This window comes from Aricia agestis, chromosome 4, assembly GCF_905147365.1.
Source record: "Aricia agestis chromosome 4, ilAriAges1.1, whole genome shotgun sequence".
Classification (NCBI taxonomy): Eukaryota; Metazoa; Arthropoda; class Insecta; order Lepidoptera; family Lycaenidae; genus Aricia; species Aricia agestis.
In genome coordinates this window covers 4,956,966-4,977,944 of record NC_056409.1, presented here as the reverse complement: position 1 = coordinate 4,977,944, position 20,979 = coordinate 4,956,966, and the positions used below count along the sequence as shown (strand labels likewise).

Genomic DNA, 20,979 nt, shown 5'->3' with positions numbered 1-20,979 from the left:
TGTTGAGAATTTAGGTTAGTGACATTTTTTATGTAACGATAAAGACATTAATATATTGTCATCACGATTGCTAAGCTAAAGGTGACTTTCTGAAATCATGGCAAGCGACCGCGTCCAACAAATTTTAAATAAAATGCCACTCTATGACCTAGGCCTAGACCTAAGTTTCATTTGGTTATAGGTACGCCGCTACAAAGCAACCGCTAGATCAATGGTTGTAGAAAATGAAATTTGAAAAGCCGCAGTCGTTTGCCACGAGGATCGGAAAGTCACCTTAAGGTTCGTTTCAATTTGAATAGTTTTAAAATAAATGCAAAGGAAGATTTAGTCGAGCCTAATAGAATATGAAAGTTTTCCTGTTTTTTGTTTTGAGTAATTAATTTAGCTTAAACTTAGTTATATCAAGCTGTGACTTTTTAATGGATTCTTTTTAGTAAAAAAACACGATTAAGGAAAATTTTTGACCAACGTTCACACGAGAAAATTCCTCGATATATAAATAAACTAATCTGTAAATATCTTGAATATAGTAAAATATAAAAATTACCTACAAATTACAATACAATAAATAATCAGTAGGATTAGTATTGGTAGAAATTATAAAATAGCTATTTTTATATATTTATCAAGCAATTGCACTTCTGCTACTTTTGTAAAGTACTTATAGGATTGACAGCGGCAATTAACCACGATGTAACAGCTGTGTTAGGACCCACAACGAAATTAATTAGAAGAAAAGTTGGAGTGGGAAGTATAAAGAAGTATTAAGCCATAGGCTATTGTTGATAAAAGAATTAAAATAACATTCGACCTCAATTTACAAATCTTTTTATTAACACTTGTGAATTGACAAACGACATAACCCTCCTACATGAATACGTAGGCGAATCTAAAAGGTTTGGATACTTGCGTTTACTGTCTATTTTGTCACCAAAGAATAATAGATTTGGGTGTTTTATTTGCAGATACTATAAAGCAAATATTCATATTAATTATGCAAAAAATCTTTTGAAGAATTTTGCACCGATTTTATCTTCTGTAACAAGTCAATAGAATACAATGTAGCTAAAATTATATTATCATGTGTATTGTAATTATAAAAGTTTATGAATAGGAAATATTACGCAGAGGATGGAGCAAAAGGTCCTATACTAGCACATATAGTAAGTAATCCGACATGTTGCACATGTCATATTAGAATATTGACAGTAACGTTTGCAAACATCGAACAAAACTTTGTTTACTGTCTAAGGTGGGGCTGCCGTTTAGTGTGAATATATCCTGTTGTCCGCTTGTATGTTACCTGTTTACACGTATCACTTGTACCGCTGAACCAATTTAGATGATTTCATTACCTTTGTCTATGGATTTTAAGTTCCCTAATTAAAAGTTAAAACTTAAGTTCCAAAAAGGGGCATAGCTGATAGCATAGTTGACATTGCGGAAAAACTTAGCACAATCCTTAGCAAAGAATTAAAGTACCTAGTAGACAGTAAGCGTTAATATAATGGCTATCACCAGCAAAACAGATGTATCATTAAATAGGAGCCTTGTCAGTGGCAACAAAAAATAGAGTAATGAATGAGATAGCTCGGAGAATAGAGACGTCGACAGGGAATCTATTAAGCAGATCGTTCGATAACTCAACCGATTATCACGTGAATGACTATTGTTTTTCGGCAGCTTCGAGAACTGATCGAAATGACTAAGGCTGGATTTATCATAGAAGTTTAAACAGTGTCTGGGACTTTTGATAGGCTAACATCAAACCTACCAATCAGCAGCTGTGTTGAATACATAAACTCCTTTAAAAAACTTATATAACTGGGCTATGCAGATGTGAAGATAGGTACTTAACATACCCCAGCGCTAAAAAATTGATGGCATTTTTAAACGAAAAAAGTATGCGAGTTAGTTTCCCCAATGGCTGCAAATAAAACGTTGCTGCTTTAATTCATACCAAATTTTCAGTCCTATGTCTATCACCAATTCTGTTACATGTCCTTAAAGTGCGTCTGGGTATCCCCCACATACCCCACATACATACCCCACCTAGTTCAGCACGTAGCTAAAAAAGTAAGTGTAACTTCTTTTGTTTTTATTTATTTATAATATGTTTAATTTGGTGTTTAACTTGATGAAATGTTGGTGTTAGTAGTTAATGAGGTATTAGTACATGGAGGGTTAAACTTAGAGACTACTCAAATAATAATTTACTTGACAATCGATAATATAATTAAATTGTAACTGAAATAACAATTTCAATTTGGAACGCGTTTGAGATAACTAATACCTACCAAATATCACAACACGTAAGCAGTAACATAAAAGTGTTACAATGTGATTTAGTACATAACCGAAACAATAAATTCAACAGTGACTTAATTATATAACATATAATAGCATAGTATCGTAAATATAACCAGAAGGTTCTATTCTTCGGCTATAAACAAGTTGATGTAAAAATACACCCACCTATTTATTTTATTGTTTTCGTTACCCGGGTCAAGTATATAAATCAAAATGGTAAATCAATTACCTTTCTAAACGTTTTAGAATATTCACCGTAAAAATTTACTCCTTAATAAAATATTTATACAGCTTATAACTTCACCATATTGTCTACTTGTCTTTGTATGTTTGGTGAAAACAGGCGAGACAGACGTCGTTTATACGTTACGTAAATATCTTGATTCGTAAGAGATCATAGGGACAAAAAACATGATTGGAGTCCTGAAATACAGGGTTTCCTAGCTTAGGCCCCAGTTCACTAAATGCAATAGTTTTATCGCGACAGCCACCGAGTGCCACACTATTTTTTTATAATTTATCAACTACTAATTTTGTCTATTCTCCCGAGGAAAGAAATCGTTACTAAGGCCGGTATAAATAGACAGTACTGACTATTTATACCAGCCTAAGCCCCAATTTCACCAACGACTGTTAAAGTTAACGCCGGAATTACCTCTTTCGATTTTCATATGAATGAAAGAGAAGACATTACATTTTAACAAGCTGTTAACACTAACAGACGTTGGTGAAATTGGGGCTAAGCCTAAAAGAGAATTTAGCGAAATATTTATTCTGTTATTTTACGAAATAGAAGCCTCCTACGATGCTCTTAAAATGGTGTTTACTTTACAATCGACTTGTTTACCTATGTACTTATAATAAGTAAGTAAAACAGTAACACTTTCACACACACTTATTTTTATTTTTTTATATATTTTTTTGTTTTTGCTCACGTCTATTTTATAGTAGTCTACAAGAACTATACGTTCACCAGTGATATTATTAAATTAGACCGTTGTTTGCTTTTATATTTATTTTGTGCCTAGCAGTAAAATCGGTCCAGTACTATTATTTACAGGACCCATTTTGGAGAAAATCGATTAACAAATCTCTGCTCCTTCAAGAAGATAATAAAAAAATTGCAGAAAACTCATTATTAATTAAAAAAAAACGCTCGTTATCAGACAATGACAATAATATTATAATTTCTTTTACAATTGAATTCGGAAACTGTCAGCTTCTTAGCTTTCAAGTTTGTTTCGGGTTTCGAGGACTTATGGTAGAGTTTGTATCACTGCACTGTTACAAACGATGAGTCGACAGGTGTATGATTGAGCCATTGTTTCCCACGAAAGGAATCATGAGGTCTCATTTTAGTTATTTTAACTTGGCTGATTTACAACTGTCATGGTTCTGTAAATACTCCTAATTACATACCGAAAGGAGGGTGTATACTGTATATACTATATACTATAGTACATATAGTACCGAAATAGTCTGTTAGACGCCGCTGGTGGAAAGGCCAACATTTTGCACATTTTTTTGTTGTTACTTTTTATGTTTTCGAAAGGTACTTTGTTTATGTTGTTTTGCTAATTAAGATTATTTATCATAATATTAATAGAATGGTTATTCTAAAGTCAGCAGGATCCTTCAACTCTTCAGCCCAACACAGAGACAATTTTATTACGCGTAGATCCCACATTTTGCTGATTAGTAATCGCTTCAATGTCGAACACAGGCCGTAGCAAAAGTTCCTTTCGTTGAAAACGATGACGAAATTCTTTATCAAAATGTATGGGATTTGACATTAGTCTTCGCAAGCGAAATGTCATTTAGCGATGACTTTTGTCAAACCGCATACTTAATATATTTTGATAACGCATTTCGTAATCGTTTTTAACGAAAGATACGTTGTCTAACGGCCGTTCCCAATATTTGATCTATCTCTAGTTTTGCCCTACTAGAGATAGGAATAGCTCACAATTGACTTAAATTATATGTCTCTAATGTCTAATGTGAGTTATTCCTATCTCTAGTAGGGCAAAACCAGAGATAGATCAAATATTGGGAACGGCCGTAAGGGGCCAGAAATGGTCTACTTTGTATTATTCATAATGAGACTCATAAGCAGTAATAGATTAACATTGTAACTTTTTATAAACAATGCACTTAAACTAATCACGGACTCATAATTAATAACATAATTAAAACTACATCTCAAGAATGCATTAAAATGTTACTAGTTAAGTCATTAGTCCGAGCAATATTTCACTGTGTGAATTATGAAATACTCATCTATAACTATTGTACTATTAATTGTAGCGGCTCCCCACTGCGTGTAAATACTACGTCAGTCAGTTGTCAGTGTTACGACAGGTGGGTCCATTATACTAGATGTAACAGGTACAAAAAGTGAAGTTCCCGGCAAAATCTGTTTTTTGTACCTTAAAAGGTTTTTTTTTCACACCACGTTGGTCTGGCCCCGTGCTAAGTACCTGAAGGACTTGTGTTACAATACCAGACAACGGAAATAATTATCTATACTAATATTATAAAGCGGAAAAGTTTGTTTGTTTGAACGCGCTAATCTTAGGAACTACTGGTCCGATTTGAAAAATTATATCGGTGTTAGATAGCCCATTTATCGAGGAAGGCTATAGGCTATATTTTATGACGCTAAGACTAATAGGAGCGAAGAAATAGAGGAAAATGTGAAAAAACGGGGGAAATTATTTAAAATTGATCATTAACATAAGAAGATCTACAGGAGCAATTTTAATGTTATTTGGCACACATGAAGAAAGACCACGTGAAGGGAGATAGGCTATTTTCTGCGGAAAAATTTACAGTTTCCGTGATATTTATACTATATAATAATACGGTAATACTTTTATACTATACATATATTTAAGATTTTTATTATATAATACACATATTTAATACATATCCATGACCCAGGAACTTTGAAAACTTTTTGTTCCGTCGGCGTGATTTGAACCCGCGACCCCCGGCTTGAGCTACCAACAGCCCACAAACTGATCTACAGAAGTCATCAAAAAATAAAAAATAAATAAAAAGGATTGTTTTAATTTTTGGTACATCTATATATTAATACGCAAGCAAAAAACTTTGTAACCCTTTTTACACATTATAGTTTATAATATGGTGAAGGAGTGCATCGAACTAATATTATTTTGAAATTATGCTTTTATCATACATTTTTTTAACAAATAAAACATTACACACACTACAACACGCACACATGAGAAATGACAGATTTTTGAGTGACAAGCCTATATATACGAATTATACTCTTTTATTTATGGTTGAAGTCTGTTGACAACAAGTTGACAAATTGAAAATGGATTATAGTTTTTTTTTTAATCTTAGATACTATTATGCCCGGTTCCAATATACACAAAACGAATCGTTTTGCTTACGGATGGTAGATTCGAGGACGAGGCGTAACCCGAAAGTGTTTCTATAAAAAACGTTTCGTAAGCAAAGTTACCGTATGCTTGGTACCTGCGGATGGTAGGCGGTAGGGAGGGCTTTTATAACGGACCGTTAGGTTATTGTATGGGCATGGAAGCATGTGGCGTTTCTATAAATTATTTTGTTACGTCCAAGTTTACTAGACGTTAGTTGTTTACATACCGCGCGAAATCAGGCGGTTGAACGTTGTTGTGTTCTTTAATATTGTGAGAAATACTCATTATGTCTCATTCAGACAGTGATCAGACTGATCTTAGTGATCTAGACATTTTATCAGACTGGAATGGATCTGATTCCGACGAAAATAGTGGTAACAATCATAGGATCATTCAGATTTTTAGCTTAGATTTCGACTGGATAAACCGTGCGTTGAAAGCTTACTTGCTGAAAATATAATATACCCTTACTTAAAAGTGAAGGGAACCTGCAGGTATGTATGTAGTGACTGTTTTAATTTGTTGCTTAAAAATAGAATGATCAAAATTATTTTACTTTTGGTGCCTGGAAAGGAACCTACTTACGATGCACAGTGTGATAAAAACCTCAATTTTGTTCCACCTTGTTTTTCTTTCAAAATATTATAGTTGATAGCTATATAAACATTAGAGTAAAACTCCGAGATCGATATTCTTTGTAATTTTTTTTTAAAGAGAGTCAAAGTTGGCCTTTATCCGGGTCATTTTGCAAAAAAATTTAATTTACAAAAAACTAATCAAGTAACATTATTTTTGTTTATACCAATTGAATAAACACTTAATACTATACTTTTTTCCAAATTTGGTTAACCTACTGTGATCAAGTAGGGATATGTTAATTTATTTATTAATTTTAGATTTCATTATTTTAAGCATTTTAAATTTTAATTTTAAATATTATTTTAAATGTCAAATCAATGATCACAGTATATAATAGGTATTTTGCGTTTTGTTCTCTTCGGCAATAATTGGTAAAACTTACCAAGTTTTACCAATTATTGCCGAACTACATTTTCTACTAAAATGTTTTTTTTCTTCATCGTAACAAACCAAATTAAATAAAACGCGGATTATTTAAGTGATTATTAAAGTGATCAAGCCGTTAATAAACATTGGTTACCATAAATTTGAAATGAGTAGGGTTTTAATATCAAAACGAAGTATTACCGTCGGGAGGGCTTCGGTTAGCGCGTTACTAACGACTGTTCGTAGCAGGTAGAAGCTAAAATAACTTTGTGAAACGCCTTTAACGGTTCGTTACCCGTAAGTGTAAAACGTTTGGTAGCTGATGTACAGTGACGATTCGTTAGATATAGGAACCGGGCATTAGACAATGCTTACACGGCCAGTCTGAGATCAGCAGAGTCCCAGAGAGGAGAGTTGAAAAAAAATATGATAAAGTCAATATTTTTTTACAAATTAAACGTAGTAAGTAGTCCTAATGTCGTTGAAACTAAGGTCGAATTTCGACCATTGGGCGATCTCTAGTTTTAATAATTCATTGTTTATTGTAGGTAAAGCAAAAATATCTAGATGTTTCTATTGGTTAAAAAGGATAATAAATATTAATGTTGTTGTTATGCAATCACTTATAAATATAAATATTTGGCTCTTTGATTATAATAATTTCTTATTTTATTAAATCATAACTTGTGTTTTTTATTTTCATTTTATATCTATCCCTCCTTCCAACTCGTGCTTGACCAGTTGTAACCGCCTACACTATACATTTGAATACTAATTATAATTTTTATCGACTTGAGTTATATAATTCACAGTATGTAGACGTAATATCATTGTTTTATTATACAATGGGTTATGAATAACAAATTAAATACTATAATAAACATAAACATTTATTATGTAGTCACGACAGATATAAATTGTGTAGGGTCATCAACTAGACTATAACGACGTCCCTATGTTAGAGATTTAAAAAAAATTAAATATTTACACCTACATTTACACTATATTCTAAATATTTACACCATTTTTATCAAAGACTAGATAATAATATAATATATTATGTAAATATTTTTATAAACAAAGTATAACCTTAAGCCCATGCCTTTATGAATAAAACAATAAAATCTCTAACATAGGGACGTCTTCATAGCCTAGTAATTGATGACCCTATACATTTTACGAACATTCAAGACTCAAATTATCAAATTTTTGGATGTTCTAAAGTTTTTGCGAGACTAACGAAATTAATAAATAAATAAATCATTTTATTCATCTCCACAAATTACAAGGATATATTAAGTTGTAACTTGTGGGAGATCTGGAGTCTAAACTAGGCCAAGCCTGTAATATAGATCTCCAGGCCCCCCCCAACCAAAATTATTATATGTATTTGTGTACAATTTGTGAACATTACTTAGTTACACTCATTATATGTATATTACAATATAATATTATACATCCGTTAAATATGCGTCAAACATATTTATATCTTACCTTCTTAATTTAAAGTAAATAGTTAAAAAATAATCTTATTAATTTAGGTGTGTGTATGTTGTAATTATTGTGTATGTGGTGTTTGTGTGTTGTTTGTTGGTTGTGTTTGTATATATTATTATGATTATTAGATAACAATATGATAATATTAAATATGATTTTTACCTTTTTATATATAAATAAATAAATTTACATTCTAGCTAATAATAACTTTTCCGTTTCTTCGTAATTAAGACCGAGTAACCATTTATAAATTATTTTCTTGCGTTCAGTTCTGGTACAATTAGATATATAAAGTTGTTTGTTACATTTATTGTAGAGGGCATATAATTCAAAATACATTTTTATTTATATAGAGAATACAATATTAATATCATGAGGAAATGCTTGACGGCACATTCGGTTTTCACACTGAAACCCCTTGGTGCTCTAGTTTAAGGCTTTCCGGTAATGATGAAACCGACCAGAAAAATATTTTTTGTTAATTAACGGGTTCATAGTAGTGATAAAATATGTTTTGAATAAAATTTCTAATGCTGTCTTATCAAAAAGACAGCATTCACTGCCTCTGTTCCTGCAACAGGAAATTATTTGACATTTAATTTAATACCGGATTACAATGTATGTCTGCTTGTGATATAATTTCTCGCTTGCTGTTAAGTAATTGTTTTGTTTATGACTCGAGTAGTTTTCAACTTTCAAACCACGTCCACATCCACTAATCATATTTGTATTTTAAATAGTATTTAATAACTGGACGTTTATTGTTATTACAGTAGATTGGTAAGTTTAATTTAAATTATTATTTTTATGTGTAATTTTACACCCCAACTCAGCTAGCATAATATGAATGGTGTGGACTGTGCTCCGTTACTATTAAAATGAGATTTAAAATTAAATTTATGAAATAAAATTTAGAAACGAATTTTTATAAGTAAACGAAGCCCATTATAGGCCGCTAAAATAATAAAAAAATGTCACATAATATAAGCCGCAGAAGTGCAATACCTATCACATTAATTTGATCGTGAATTAATTTTTGTGTAATTTACATCAAAATGAATTAAAAATGGTTTCGAGAGTAGGCAATTAAAAATCGTTAAAGTTATTCTACTTATTCTACTAGAATATAGGTACAATAAGTAGTCATTACTCATCCGCTCTTTGACAATTAGGTTATGTACCTACTAGACGAGTCCCTTCTAAGGAAACTGATCTAAAAAGTGGAATAGGCCATATCAGTTCGCAATAATAACTGTGTTTGAAGAAGATTTGTATGGTATTATTTTTAATTAAACATATTTAGAACTAGACGTTCCGCTCGGCTTCGCCTGCGTACATTAGGTATTTAATGGAAACCGTACATTATCCCGCAAAAAATAGCCTATGTCTATTCACGTGTTCCTCTCTATATCTGTGCCAAATAACATAAAAATTGCTCCAGTTGTTCGGGAGATAAGCCTTTTCAAATAATTTTCCCCCTTTTTTTTACAATTACCTCGGTTTCTTAGCTCCTATTAGTCTTAGTGTGATAATATACAGGGTGTAACAAAAGTAAGTTATAATACTTTAGGGTGTGTATGAGTTCCTACTTCCTTGTAGTGAGTTCACTGTGAAAGTAGCAGTGCTGAAAGACCATTTTTTTTTTTTACCCCAAAGTATTATCACTTAGTTTTGTTACATTTTGTATAGCCTATAGCATTCCTCGATAAATGGGCTTTCTAACACTGAAATACTTTTTCAAATCGGACAAGTAGCTCATGAGATTAGCACGTTCAAACAAACAAACAAACTCTTCCTTTTTATAATATTAGTATAGATTATTGATATCGATATTTTGCCTTTGAAAGATAACATGTATATTTATGTAATATATGTATAGTAAACCTTAGAACGAACGCGAAGGATGCAGATGGCTAGAAAATAATTAAGATATTACTTTTGACCCAAATCAATTTACTCGATAAGGCTAAAAGAACTATAAAATTTAACGACACAAAATAAACTTTAGAAAGCGTCGCCTTTCTATTTTTATCACAATTTTTGCACTGACGCACCGAGATACACGAATGATAAAAAACCTTTTATCATTCTCTTAACGGGCAAAACTTGATTCCGTGTAAAAAAAAAATTGGTCAGATTTCTAAGAAAAATTTGGGGACCGAGTAGGTATGTTGGCGGATATACACTTTGTAGCCTGGATACCTAAAGGCCTTGTTTTACCTAAGTAGGAACAAGACAATTCAAAACTTTTGAACAGCTAGAAAATACACTAGGACCATTAAATGGACGATGTTAAAAGCATTTGTGTATCATCCCACGAAAAAATACGTATTGAATTATGAGTGCAGTCATATTCCTTTGATCATTTAGAAGTAGACTGCATTCCTAATTAAACAATTTTTTTTTGTACGTTGACACAAGTGTTATGATTTATGTAATGTAGAACTTAATATTATTTAATTGATTTTAGAATACTAAGTAATCATAATCTAAGTATCTTTACTAAATTAGATGGTAGTTTTAATATTCAAGTCTGGCCACACTGACAATGTGCAATCCCTTCTACCGTCGCGCCACTTGTAGTGGGGATTGACAGGTAAAAATACCCCAAGGGCCCAGTATGGTGTGGATTTTGACGGAGGAACAATTATTGTAAGAGGAATCTCTGCCTGAAAGTGTACAACTATATAATATTGTAGATTTATGTCTTGGAAAATCAATATGCAGTTTCTTATCACAAGCCTACTTGCTTAGCAGCGAGTAGCGACCATAATATTTTACACCCCCAATCCGGTGCGGCGTTGCCTTGCATCGTCTAACGTCGTTTCGGTTTGGCAGACTTCGGCACGGTGTTTGTGAGCGTGTAACAAGGCGTATGCGAATAATAATTGAATAAGTTGATAAAAAATGCTATGCAATAAGCATTACAGCGGCAGTCCTTGAGTGCCGTATTTTTTACCAATGGGACTAAATTAGCACAATAACTAACAAAACAATAAAATTAATATCTCGGAATGTTTATGCAAATTTTTAATTACGAGTACCTGAGCATTTTTGTTGACTCTTCTCTAGGAATCATAAAATGTAAAATTATGTTTTATTTAGCATAAATTTTAATTGTCAGCTACATATAACATGGCTGATTTAAATTATTTTAACTACTTATCAAATTTAATTGCCATGACGATTATCGACAAAGGATAATTACCGTACCAGTCAAAGTCAAGAAAAATGCACACTTCGTGTGGAATTATATTTTCCGCATAATAATGAAGCCGTGGCGCAAAGCTACAGCAATATAACAGTAAAATGTCGATAAATCTGTCCCATTTTAAAGCAACATTCGTGTAACAAAGACACGTTACGTAATAGAATAGCAGCACATAAATACATGAGCTATACATAAATACATAAGCTATAAATACGGATAAGCGAAAGTCAATATTAATGGGATACATTGTACCCCAGCGTTTAGGGCATTAAGGGTCAGTGGATCGCTGTAAATTGTAACGTAACATGGATCCCGGACTATAACCACAGTATAAATAACAAACAGTAGATCTTCATGCTAGACTGCCCGGGCTACACGCACACATCAGCGTGATTTCAGATAACTTTAGCCAGCAAAACAATAATGTTTTTACGCCGTTTGCGTTATAACTTGTCACTATGTTACGCAATTATTATTTTTTTTATCCATTTATTTAAGGTCGCTTAGAACATCAAGGTAATCAGCGACCACAAGAACAATTACATTAATTTAAATCAAGGTATAAATATTACAACATTTTAGGAATCGTAGAATTACAATACATATCCGGTTCACTTAATATAAGATATCTGTCACTGCTAAGGTTAAATATTTGTCTTTCAGAAACATAACTAGTACATTCAAATAAAACATGTTTCAAATTAATTTCAAGAAATCGACTCGGTTACTCTACTGTGCATATGGTTAAGTTGTGGTAAAATCTTGTGAGAACTATACCAAATACCAATACACTGTCACTTGTAGCGTATTCTGTAATGTGTATTACTAAATTTGTAATGTATTCCATACAGGAACTCAGAAATCCTATCATCAATGTACATATTTATAGTTATGATGAATTATATAATTATTAAATACATACGTTTGATAACAAATAGCTATAACGCCTCCGTGGTACACTGGTTTAAAGCGCGGCTCTTGATGCGGAGGTCGATTCGATTCTCGCCTTGAAAACATGTTATTTCCGAGTTTGGTTAGGACAATGCAAGCTAATCATCTGATTGACAAGTCAAAGATGATCCATGCGTCAGATGGGCATGTAAAAATTTGTCTGCGCCTGATGCTAGTTATGTCGGTCGTCCGTACCACTGAGCTAATAGGGACTCCAATTGCGTACTGCACACAATATGCTTTAGCACTATTAAAATTACTCCTGCGCAACTAACTTTTTTTTTTAATGAAATAACGTTGGAAAACGAGCAAACGGGTCACCTGATGGAAAGCAACTTCCGTCGCCCATGGACACTCGCAGCATCAGAAGAGCTGCAGGTGCGTTGCCGGCCTTTTAAGAGGGAATAGGGTAACAGGGGAGGGTAGGGATGGGAAGGGCAGGGAAGGGAATAGGGTAGGGGATTGGGCCTCCGGTAAACTCACTCACTCGGCGAAATACAGCGCAAGCGCTGTTTCACGCCGGTTTTCTGTGAGAACGTGGTATTTCTCCGGTCGAGCCGGCCCATTCGTACCGAAGCATGGCTCTCCCACGTATAACTGCTTTCAATGAAACCGACCACCGACACCGAAACCGGTGAGGGATTATTATTATAATTATCATGCAGCAAATTATTGCTTTTGCAAAGACTATAAATTGTAATGTCTTTATTTACGACCTAAAATATTGTGTAAAAATTCAGAGGAAGTTATTGCTTGCGTAATTATTTATGACAAAATCTATTATTTGTTGTCAGGTTTTGTTATGCAATCTTCGACTATAATATACCAAGCAATTAATCGTACATTGGTTTAACCACTTCATATTTAAAATAATAGGTTTTTGTCCTAGTAATACTGCAAAAACTATAAATAATAAAATGCCTAAGAGACTATTGCTGCTGTCCTAATTAGTTTACATAAACCGTACATTTTTCCGGGATAAAAAGTATCATATCTCCTATCCCGGGACTCAAAGTATATCCACATCAAATTTCAGCAAAATCGATTCAGCGGTTTGGGCGTGAAGAGGTAACACTCGGATAGACACTTTTGCAATTCTAATAAAACTAGATGACGCCTGTAGCTCAGTTGCGCTAAAATTCCTCTATCTCGCGGAAATCGTACATTTTCCGGGACAAAAAGTATCCTATGTCCTTTTTCGAGATTCAAAGTATATCCATACCAAATTTCATTAAAATAGGTTCTGCGGTTTGGGCGTAAAGAAGTGGCAGACAGACAGATACTTTCGCACTTATATTATTACTAGCGACCCGCTCCGGCTTCGCACGGGTATAAAATATATAGCCTTTGTCACTCACTGAAGAAATGATTAAAATCGATTAAGTAGTTTTGATTTATATTCATTACTACCCGTGGCTCGCATTGATCGGTACCGCCGCAAAAATCTGTAATACCTTCGAAAATATTCATTTAAATCATATGCTGTAAAGGGCCATTTAATTGAATAAGGATTATTGCCGTATTGGTTAAAATCGCTTCGAAAATAAGCCATAAAGTAAATGACAAAAAAAAATATTGTGGTATATTATCCATAAGATATAGATATATTATACCATTGCAAAGTTTTCTGTAGACCTTTTCAAAATGTACAATACTTAGTACATTATTTTGATAAATTGCGTAGGGTTCGGCCTGCATTTGCAATGTGTGGAAAAAAATGTAATTATTTACGTCATCACCTTAGAAACCCCAAAAATAACAGTATTTCTCCACTATTTAATGAATGTTATTATACTAATTGTAAACCTTCCTCTTTAATCACTCTATCTATTAAAGAAAACCGCATCAAAATCCGTTGCGTAGTTTTAAAGATTAAAGGGAACAAAGGAACATAGGGGAAAAAAGCGACTTTGTTTTATACTATGTAGGTACTATATTTAGTGATAATATTTTAGTTTGGTTGTAGTTACAGTGCTGTAAAATTAATACTACATAAACCATCAAAAGACAAGACAATCTCAGGGCTTCTAACAAAATCTTCCATATTATTTTTTCTACGAATTTAATGTACTTATTAAGAAGCGGAAAATAGATAAGCATCTATTATTTGACAAGATTTTATTAATTCTTCTTATCAGATCGATCGATCTTTAACGTTGATAACGTAAATGTATTCAGAAAACGAGATTTTAAGTTCTTCGACGCATATTGTACCCATATTTTTCGGATGGCCACTGCTGTTTGTCAAGTAGTGGAATAAAATAATAATAATGACGAATAAAATTTTATGTTCGTTATTTTGCGAATTTCATGTGAAAATGTGTTTTGATGAAAAAAATAAAAATAATTATTTAAATATTATTTTGTTAATCTTTCAAGAAAATTGTAAATTTTAGAATAAATAATTATGTGGATGTAAATAATGTGAAATTTTGCGAATGCGACATTTTAATAAGATACAAAATATTTATGTTTAAATAATTTGCTTTCAGAGCTGTTTTAATATCGTGGTGCATCTGTTAAGTATTACATATTATAATTATATAATATTTAGGGCCTGTTTCACCATTTCCTGATAAGTGCCGAATAGGCTATCCACCACATAACTTGACAGATAAAGTATTGGAGAATCTGCCAAAAAAGTTGTGAATAGCCTATTCGGCACCTTATCAGAAAGTGGTGAAACAGGTCCTTAATCTATTTAAAAATATAAAAGCAGTTCAAATCTGCGTCTCACGCACATGTGCCATTATCGATACAAAAACTCAGTTGCCAAAATGCACTTACCGAACTTTTCGCAGTGGCATCGTTTGATAAGAAATTAACATAAAATAAACAAGCTTTGGCTAATGAAAGTATAAATTAAGCTCAACAAAGCTCGCGTGCCCCGCAGGAGCCGCGCGGCACGGAACGCCTTTTTTTTCTTTTTTTTTCGTAGCGATAATCGAAGTCTCGATGATACGATTTTAAATCTATTTCAGTGTTGATCTACGTTAAATCGTTATACTATTTGCCATTTTCTTCACTTGAGATCAGTTTTGCATTAAGGCGAGGCTAAACCCCACTTTGTTATTCCGTGACTCCCGGTTTACCTAGTTCCAATATAATAACGAAGTGTTAAAAATATGAGATATAAAGCACAATATTCAAAATACCTTAAACCATAAACATTTTAATAAAACGTAATACTTTGGCTGTAATTAATTTACAAACTCACCTCCGAAAAAACTCTATTTCATCGAAATATAAGTATTAACTAGGATAATAGTACATTTTATTCGAATAAATTGTTAGCAAATCTATATTAAAAATTCTTTAACCGAACAATTTTGTTTCTTAATATTTATTTCCAAAGATATTTAAAAAAAAACATGAAAAATAGAGAAGATCCGCCCGAGAACCTACAGTTTTATGCTAAGCTAAAATGAATCTTATTGCGATGCGCATACGCTTGGTCTTTGGTTGTGTGCAAGGTTATCGTTTTTGATTGAGATTAATCCCCGCCTTAAAATACATAATATGAAAATAACCCTGAAATATTTACCTAACGAAAATAAACACAGTGTTCGTATCTATCACACGAGCCAAAATAAAAGTAAAGCCTTTTTCATTATTACTAAGAAATAAAAAGTATTAATTATAAATAAGAAAGGTAAAACTAGTACTTACGGTAACGATATTATAATTGAACGACTAACTTTTTAAAATTATAATAGTTCTGGGCCAACACGAGTTCACGACGTTCAGTCATTTCTTTTAAACATAGAAGTCAAAAGTAACTTTTTCAGCGCAGCTTCTTTTACAGTATGTTCTATAGAACTTATACTTTATTTTGTTATACCCTGTACACATAATAGCCAAAGTCGCTAGCAACATTTAAATTTTAGTATGTTTATATTTTTAGCAATACTCCGCGAAATAAACCTCAGCCTGTAAGTAAATTATTTACTTACAGGCTGAGGTTTATTTCGCGGAATATTGCTTATTACTTACCTATTACTTATTAAAAGTGAGTGTACGCATAGCCCTGCGCATAGTCAAACTGACTTGACGGACGTTGTTCGTAGAGTCCACATCCTGAGGATGCTCCGGTGATGGGGCGAAACGCGCGTCGAGGTTTTCAACCTGCATTTTGGTGAGGGGCCTTGCACGAATTTGCTAACATTATTGCTTGTGTGGTGGTGGTGTTTGCACGTTCTTGCATGCGAGTGTACGCATAGGCAGTGTGGGAGAGGAGGGAGGTGCTGTACGTATGCATATGCGTACACTCACTCGTTTACTTACAGGTTAAGGTTTATTTCACTAAATATTGCTAAAAATGTCAACATACTTAAACTATGGATTTCCGCAAAGTAACGCCTGATTCTATTAACTCGCTAGCAACAGTATATAGCTACTAAAATTCCTGTACGAAAGTGAAAGAAGCCTTCGATTGTCCATAATCAGCCGTGGCCCGTAATTTTCATACCAACGGCTTAAGCAGCCGGAATTTTATTAATGTTATTGTTTGTTTCTTGTTGTTTCAAGTACGTGTCATTCCGTTGGGCTATTACCAGAATGTGCATTTTAGAATCCTCAAGAAAATATTCTGGACAGCTAAATTTACTATTCGCGTTCGTGTTGAAGATTATATTGCAAGTATATTTTCTTACATCAAAATTATCGGACTGTCCTAGAAAGCAACTTTACTAAAAATCTGAAGAATTGAAAGAATTGAAATAATAATAAGGAGGTGAAAGACCACCATCTCATTGAAGTCATAAGCTATGTCCACACTGTGCACTTTCATCTTCAATTTTCGTCATCGACTTTCTTATTGGCGCATTCAATAATTGAATGAGTCAAGGAACGCAACGCCAATATTGTCATTTTTGAAGTTTTGGATACGGTCAGAGGGCATACGTCGCGGGCATGCCTCACGTTCGTTGTTGACTGCGCTATAACGCATGCCCTTGACGAACAGAAAAAAGCACAGTGTGGACAAAGCTATACAGCATGAATTTGAATGTGACCTGACTTTGGTTTAAAAATATGGTACAGCTATGTAAGTAGCTATTAAAACGTCATGAAACAGCAATTCGGAAACGCCAAATTAAAATAATAAGGGCCTGTTTCACCACTTTCTGGTAAAGTGCCGAATAGGCTATTTATTCACAGCTTTTTTGACAGATTCTCCATACTTGATCTGTCAAAATATGTGGTGAATAGCCTATTCGGCACTCATCAGGAGGTGGTGAAACAGGCCCTAAGAATAAAACCAAGCGGGAATATCGTTCTCGCAATTAAGAAACTGGTACCGTTTAAAGTGAAGTAGGTTTTTGATTTTTTCTCAGAGTGTTACCACTCGCAGCGCTACGTTCACCTCAAAGTATTGTTTCAAGCAATTATCCTTGTCTCAAACGTATTATTAACGTAAATGACACACCATTTATGAATTAATTTTGACCGATATATTTTAATGATGTAAACTTGAACCGTTTCTGCGATTTTTATTGATATTAATTTTTATGCGATATTTGAGCGAAATTTCATAATGTTGTGTTACAGTTATTCATAAGTAAATATTTTTACAAATAAATTACTCACGTTAGAACTAAAACGTAGCGATTTAAGTATTTTATTCAGGTTGATGCGAGCGTTTGTTCAAAAGACATCAACGCGCGACAGAGCTTGCTTAAAATTTCAATTTTTTTTTCGATGTTGGTAAGTACCTACCTAGATACAAATGAAATTATAAAACTTATTTTACTACGAAAACGTAGATTATGTTGAAAAAAAATATATTGCATTATATTTTTTAAATATTTTACCAACTTCAATAAATTAAGAGTAAGAATGACATTGAAAAAAAAAGATTAAAAAATTAACAATATAAAGAACCAGTAAGTATTTTTTATCTAATGATTACAAAAGCTGATTATATTTATTCAATTTGCATAAATATGCATGGACTTTATTTTAATCATTGTTTTTATAAGCTTTACTAACTATGTCTACTAACAAGTGTTGTGAAAAAAGTATCCGTTACCTTTTGTCGGGCGTTGAAGTATCTCCATACAAAATCTCATCTTAATCCGTTCAATGGCTTAGGGCCAATTCAGACCGCAACGTGACACGTAGATGCATTTCTAATTTTGTGTGCATTTGACAGATTTCAATTGCCTGAAACGTCGTGCAAATTTGTCAAATCTATACAAATTTAGTATGGCATCTACGCGTCGCGTTGCAGTCTGTATTGACCCTTAAGCGTGAAAACTGAAAAGGTAACAGACAGACTTTCACACTTGTACTATAAGTAATAATAAAATTTGCAACATATAGCGACTCTATTGCATTCATTGCATTGTTTCACACACACCCGATACTTGGCCGCGTTACGCCGCGCGCCGACGGGCTGTAACACTAGTATGTAATGTTAGACGATATAATCGATTATTTTTTGTTGTCAGTTCGGGTAATCGATACCCCGTGTAATGCTTACCGACGGTTTGTCATGGCCACGCACTGATGCACTGACTGACAACCGAATTTTATGACCCAATATTAGTAGCTAAATATTAAAAAAGGTTAGGTTGAATGCTCGCGAGTTTGCCACTAGCAACCTATAGGCTATAAAAATAGTTTTCTTTTTAATAAAATAAAGCAATTGAGCTAACAGCTCACCTGATAGAAAGCAGCTACCGTCGCTCATTGACTTTGGCAACATCAGAATACCTGCAGGTGCGTTGCCGGTCTTTTAAGAGGGAATACGGTCTCTTTTTGTCCGTAAAATAGTAAAGTGGGTTTAGCCCTAATTGGAATAAATTATTATCATAAATTAAGGTGGATATTATTCTTCTGTCAACACTAAAAATAAGGCAAGGTTTATTATCAGGTATCACTCACAAAATCATATTATCATAACGGATGTTTGAAGTTGGCATAAAAGAAGATGAGTAGAAAAAGCCTACTTTTCTATGATAAGAGTGGTTTATTATTTCTTCTAAAGTATTGTTGCTCAGCATCTTAGCGAAGAAATATCTGCAGAAAGGAAATGCCTAGTACTATCTGTTTCCTCAAATGATTATAAACTTTATTGTTTTCCCGTTCTATGAATCAGCGGATTCTTAGAAAATACGTCTGGGAACGTTCGCTAGATCTTTTGTCGTTTATCGCATATTTTATGAGATTTTTAAGACCACTACGTCATCCTTTAATAATATCCGGGCGACCAGTTTAATTGTTTTCCAGAAAAAGTCTGCAGGTTTGCTCTTTCGTATATTATGTAGAGATAGATGTTAAAATTACCGTAATTTTAGACTTAAGTACTTTTAAGGAAGTGCGTGGTTATCCTAGTTATTTTTATATGTGGTTACAATGGCTGTTTTACTGTTGACAACAGCCGCAAAAGTTGAAAGAATGTTTTAGATTTTTAAACCTTTATGTTACTGCGCTGAATGAAATCGATAACTAGGAAAAAAGTATTGAAATAAATGTTATATTACTCAGCTGAATAAAATCCGAAACTCTGCAATTTTATTAACAACACTAGACCCTTAAGGCTTAAACAGAAGTCAGATATAACTGATAGTATTTATGATCTGGTACAGAGATAGCTATTGGCACCTGCTACGTACAAATAACTGGGCCCATTCTGCTTTTGTTTATTTACTTTAACTATGTATTTTTGGTTATAGAACAGTAATTAGTGAATATATTTTATGTAGGGATAGTATAAATAAGTTTACCTACTGCCCGGATTATTCATTTGTACATGTTGATTCATTCTAATAAGAACCTTACATAGTTGGATTACTATTTTAGTGTAGGTACGATTTCTAAATGTAGAGACTAAAGCTATGCAAAAAGTGTAGTGCCTAATAAATATTATGTCGACACGGTGTCGATTTTAATAACTGTTGCAGTCTAAAGTTGTGTAAAACGATTTCTGTGTAGAAAAATATATCCTGAAAGCTTTCATGTCAAGCAATCTGTATATTATTTTTGTTTGTTATATTTCTCAGACTGTATTTATAACAGAGCATCCTAAAGGAATAGCATGTTAGATTAATTGCGGGACGGTGTTAGTGGACAGTGATATTGTATTCATAATCACCTCTTTAGCTGTTGTGTACCGATAGTGCACTACACAACTAACGTTTCACATCACTACAGGCTCTGCTAGCAGTCCACAACACACCACAAACAATCTATACCAGTGCATCCCACATGTCATAGTCCAATCATCCCGACATCGCGGCAATGGGCGCGCAATAGCACCAATGTGTGCGTAACAACCTGACGTCGAGCTTGCGTAGACGCAACTGAAATCACCTTGCAAGGCCCACTGTTGCCGTCCCCTTCTACCGACACCTGTCTCGCTCCAGCGGGCATTGTGCCGTGTCCGGCGACCAGCTTGACAATAAATTACGTATAGGAATCTAATCAGTTTAATAGATGTGTGATTTTTTTTAATTCAGCCCGTTTTTAATGGCACTCTCGGTGATCGGTGGACGTATAGGATCATTTATTATCTGCCACGATTATATTATAGTGGACCGCGTCCGGTGGACTCAGTTTTAATATTGCGAAACTGTGGCTAGTTCTCTT

The 20,979-nt window shown here is 33.4% G+C and overlaps 1 protein-coding gene across 1 annotated transcript in view; it reads right to left on the bottom strand.

The window, feature by feature from the left end:
• Positions 1-20,672, bottom strand: part of LOC121726322 (transcription factor Sox-5) — a 259,272-nt gene extending 238,600 nt beyond the window's left edge. Inside the window, exon 1 of the mRNA XM_042113635.1 lies at positions 20,486-20,672. The gene's annotated coding sequence lies outside the window, so the exon portion shown is untranslated. The remainder of the gene's footprint in view (positions 1-20,485) is intronic.
• Positions 20,673-20,979: the final 307 nt, after the last annotated feature.